Raw genomic sequence first — 5312 nt, forward strand, 5'->3', positions numbered from 1 at the left:
GGAGGACGTTGTGCAAGAGTCTATGCATACGGAGTTAGAGCATGAGAGCTCTAGTGAGTCACAACAGATTGAGTGGTCATGTTTGCAGTGGATGATTGCAGAGGACACTGAGATGCCAGTGATTATGCAGTCATTCCTTTCTATGCTCGACTGTGAGCATGGGGATATAGTTGTGCAGGATATGTCTTCCAGCAGACATCTAGAGCAGCTAGTTTGCTATGAGGTTGCACGACATGTTGATGCGTCTTTTGTGGACAATCAGGAGATGCATGTGGCTGACACGCCTTGTCAGTCAGAGATGCCTATTGCCAGGGATATATATGTTGATGCATGCTCCGTAGAGCTAGCAGGGCCCGCTAGCATTGCATCGGCATTCGGTGGTCTCATGTATGAGATGCTGATCTTGAGACCGGATATCGCAGCTGTAGTGGGAGAATTTGCAGTTGGGGTTGTCAGTCGTTTGTTGACTAATGATGGAATAGTGCACGAGGGAGATATGCAGGTATTGCGTACATACTTGCAGTACGTGTGTGGTACGTCTGGTGGTGTATGGACTCACACGGGAGCAGGACAGCCGGATGCACACGATCACAGCCAGCCAGTGGGCATCGGTTGAGAGCGGTTTTCTCTCACCTTTTGTAGTCTTTAGACTAGGTTCCCTTGCTTAAAGGCACAGCCGCCTTTAAGTGGGAGGTTGTTGGGGTATAGGCGCCTATGCCTTGCCCGGCCGCCCAGAGTCTGGGCGCCCACTGACTTGTATACCTTATACATAGCATAAGTGTATAGGGGGCTGCTCACTCTTTTGAGTCTCCCTACCCATATCTGTGTGTCGCGTGTCTCCTTCTCTCGCTCACTCTCCGTCTGTGGTGCTCCCCGATCCCCCTCACTTAGCCTTGAGCCGGTTGAAAACTGAGACTAGTTGGTTGCAAACCATGGTAAAGGAAAGAACAACCGGTAAAATATGTGAGAAAATAGCTCAAAAAGCAAAATTTCAAATTTCTATTAGTATTTTTTATTTGCTTCTTTGAGAAAGAAAACTCGACGGATCCCCACTTAATCTAAGAGACTTTCTCGAACACTGATTAGAATTAAGCTATATAATGCAAGAAAACTCAAGCCATGTAAGGCTATGAAGTGAAAGGTAAATAAAAAGAATTAACATATATATACATATATATATATATATATATGTAAATAAAAATAAACATAAAAATAAATAAATTTATGTATGTTTAGAATTTACTAGAATTATCCAAGGTGAAGCTTCACTTCTATACTCTCTATAATGCAGCGTAAAATTTTTGAGAAAGGAGAAGGCCTCCACGCCTCGAGTTCTCCAATCCTTGCATGGACTCCATCGCTTTTTAGCCTTCCTCGCTGTTGACCAAAGCCATCCATGCGATATCTATACTCTTTATAATGCAACGTAAATTTTTTGAGAAAGGAGAACACCTCGACGCGTCGAATTCTCCTGGCTTTGCATGGGCTCCATCGCTTTCAGCCTTCCTCGTTGTTGACCGCAGCCATCCATGCGATATTATATGCTTTTCCAAGCGTCACGTACAACTACGCGTGGCCTTGAAGGTACTTTGTTTTTCAATCCTAGAGACCGGCAGTAGCCCAAAGGCCTACAAGAGAGAGGTCCTATTGGTTGTAGGTGCTCGCATGCGTACAATGTGTGTGTGTGTGTGTGAGTGAGAGAGAGAGAGAGAGAGAGAGAGAGAGAGAGAGAGAGAGAGAGGGAGAGAGAGACACACAGAGGGTGACAAACAGTGTGTATGCATTTGTTTGGATGCCATTACTGTGCACCGAAGACAGAGAGTGGGGGAGAGAAAAAGCGATTGGGAGTCAATACTTGAAACAAAAATCCAAAATTTTGAAAAACCTACAAGCGAGTATTGCTCTGCAGTGAACAGTGGTGATGAGGCGGTAAAACCATGCATACATGGACGGAGACGAGGTTGCCGCAAAGGTGAAAATTGGCAAGTTGTAGGACATGGGGATTGGGCATGCTAAAAAGCTAGGCATAAATGCGCGGAGGGGAGGCTGTTTTGCAGAGGCAAAAATTGGTAGGTAGCAAGAGATGGGGACTAGGCATGCATTAGAGATTACTGAAGGCGAAATAGAGGTGGAGGTGTAGTATATCAAACATGGCTAATTAGCTGTGGACCAGGCCCTGCAAGCAATGGATTGTCAAAGCTGCTCAGGAGCAGAAGTAGCTCGAGGTCAGAGTAGACTTGACCAGGGTGCGTCACCAAATACGGTATGAGCGTGCAGATGCCGCTGCACATGGGCACCGCACCCAAGGAAAAAAAGATAAGGCAAAGATAGATAGATAGATATATATATATATATATATATATATTATATATAGAGAGAGAGAGAGAGAGAGAGAGAAGAGAGAGAGAGAGAGAGAGGTTGCTAGGTAAGGAGGGTGGGACAAAATGTGGGTATAAAGTAGGAAAAGAGAAAATGAGAAGGAAAAGGAGAGAGATAGAGAGAGTTATTTCATTCAATGAAGGCCAATGGTTGAAAAAGAGACAGACATGTATTTAACTATACTTTATCTTAAAGATCTTGAGGAAATGTCCAACTCTCATGCTTCCGAGCATTGGACAATGCTAAATCAACAACATCGCGTTGAGCACCTCCACATGTTTATCTTGCTAGCCTTGAGGATGTGATGTAGCTTCACACAAAGAGATAGAGTAGGATGGTCTCGAAGTAAACTAGCACTATATATGCCTCGCGTGGGACAACATGAGCATGTGACAAAGAGAGAGGAGAGAGAGAGAGAGAGAGAGAGAGAGAGAGAGGGGGGTCTTGAACAAGGTTAGAGATAAAACTCTAACAAGGTAAGTAAGGGTAGAGATAAAACTCTTCCCGTTTTAAGGTCAAAATTTGAAGAATTTGCCGATATTTACACTAAAAGCGGGAAAATTTTACCAATTTTCTTCAAGGAAAGCTTGGAATGTAGCCAAGATTTTACAATTTTGGGAAGTTTTTTTAAAAATTTAACTCCAATTTTCTAAGATCATTGGAAGTAAATAAGGGCACATTTGAAACTCTTTGAGTTTTCAGGTCAAAATTTGAAGAATTTGTACGTGCGAGTTTTCTTCAACTAAAGCTTGTAATCGAAAACTCTTCTACTTTTATAAACTCCTCCGGTCTCAAATAGCCCAAAATGGAAGGACATGATGGATGTAGAAAAGTTGGATCCACGATCACTATCTCGCCACCCGCCGGGGGACATGCTCTGCAAAGAGAGGAGGGACGCACCAGTCGGAAATATGTTACACCCTCGCGTGAAGCATCGACATGAGAGAGAGAGAGAGAGAGAGAGAGAGAGAGAGAATTTCCTCGGCAACTTGGTAGCTCTCCAAAAGCAACCACAGACCGTTTCACAAAAAAGGGAGTCTGGAGTTCTACGATGAGAAATCCTTTATCTACCTAGCACTCACTACTTTGGCTTTCAATGTTGCACAAGATGAAAGAGTGTTGGCATTAAATTTTGTAGACATGCCAGTCTTGCAAAGGAAATATTATGAAAAACCAAAGACGAATTATGTTGAGTGTAGGATATCAGAGTTTGGATAACATCTTAAGGACTTGAGGTTGACCACCCTCCACACTATCTCGCACGGGCAGCTTCAAATGGGATCTACGGTTGTAGGATATCAGAGTTTGGATAACATCTCAAGGACTTGAGGTTGACCACCCTCCACACTATCTCGCACGGGCAGCTTCAAATGGGATCTACGGTTGAGGTGATTTGGACCAAGAGTCCAAACTCCAAAGTCATGTAAAAAAAAGGCAGGAAAGGGACTCTAAAATCTATTTACTGTACTTTTCCTCTCTTTTGAACACGTGCTTTTAACTCCTTTCAATCATTTTATGCTCTAGATCTCCTTTTGTCCTTTTGGCTAGTGGCATTCCTTCAAAGTTGGACACCATTTTTGTTACTATATACCAGTGCTCTAAAAAAACTTTTTTCCAAAAACTTCGCAAACCTACATATGTGAAACAACAGAGGTAAATTGACAAAATTTCAAGGTCTTTACACCGAGTTACACTAATTTTTCAAAATTTTGTAGGTTTTCTCACCTTCACATATGAAATTTAGAGGTAAATTTCAAAATCTGTAGGTGGGATTACACTAAACCTAGGTTTTTTTCGAGCATTGCTAGTATATACGTACAGGAATAGTAAAAAGCCTTGGGTTTATATAATGAAGTACCATGGATTAACGCCCATATCTGTCTACAAATAGTAAGGGTTCTCTTTCAAATAATGTCTACAAATGGCAATGGTCTTCCTACAAGATACTTCACTTAAAGAGAAAAGATATAGAAGGCCAAGATCCTTTGCATCTTTGAGGGATAATATGTTGTGGCTCAGCTCAAAGAAGTTGTGAGTGAGAGTACAAAGCTAATTTATACTGTAGGATCAAAGAGAGGACAATTGTGACAGAATGGAAATATGCACTTAGTTGCATCGCTTACTTGAGTGTTAATACTTAGAGCTCTTTGTGCATCTTCTGCTGCATTTTTGTTCACGCCCCCTTTTGGAAACATTGTCCCCCTTAAGGCACATGCAGTGTTTGAGGTTGATTGCATATCCTTTTCAAAGTTGATATAACATCTCCACTCACAATTGTGAGTATGGCCCCCCCAAAAAAAGAAGTAGCGATCAATCACTCCGATATAAGGACCCTTTTAAGTGAGGTATCTTTTTTCGTTTGTGCCATATTAACTCAGCAAAGAATGTACAATGAACCTTATGCACTACATGTGACCAAAGGGGACAACATTTTTCAAAAAGAAGACTGAACAATTCATATATAGATTCCCATTTTTCCTTATCTATCCAGATCTTGACTCTATTAAATAGATCAGCTCAGTGCTCTCACTCACGATATCATCAAATTGAGCTTTCACTAGTTTTCTTTAAAAGATTCTGAGCTTTTCAAATCGGCTTCAAGTAGTAGTATCTAGTTTTGTGCCTGCATAGTGGAATTGGTTGGTTATGAAACTTCTCCCTCCCACAACCAAGTCATACCTAAAGGAGAGCACCTTCCATGTCTTTTATACCCATTTGCATATTTTGACGAAAAGACCCCGCGAGGAAGGGCGGTCTTTAAATAGACGAGTGTGTGGTCCGTCCGGCGGACGGCAGGGGATGATTGGCATGGCGATGCAATTGAGCAAAGGAGTGCGAGAAAGAGACAAAGAGATTGCATCGTTAGCTATCTTTTTGGCTTGCTGACATAACACTTTTCTAAGTAGTAATCCATCTTTCTAAAAAGATAAGAA

The sequence above is a fragment of the Adiantum capillus-veneris genome, unplaced genomic scaffold (genome assembly GCF_014529385.1).
Source record: "Adiantum capillus-veneris isolate H3 unplaced genomic scaffold, ASM1452938v2 Hic_scaffold_286, whole genome shotgun sequence".
Taxonomy (NCBI): domain Eukaryota; kingdom Viridiplantae; phylum Streptophyta; class Polypodiopsida; order Polypodiales; family Pteridaceae; genus Adiantum; species Adiantum capillus-veneris.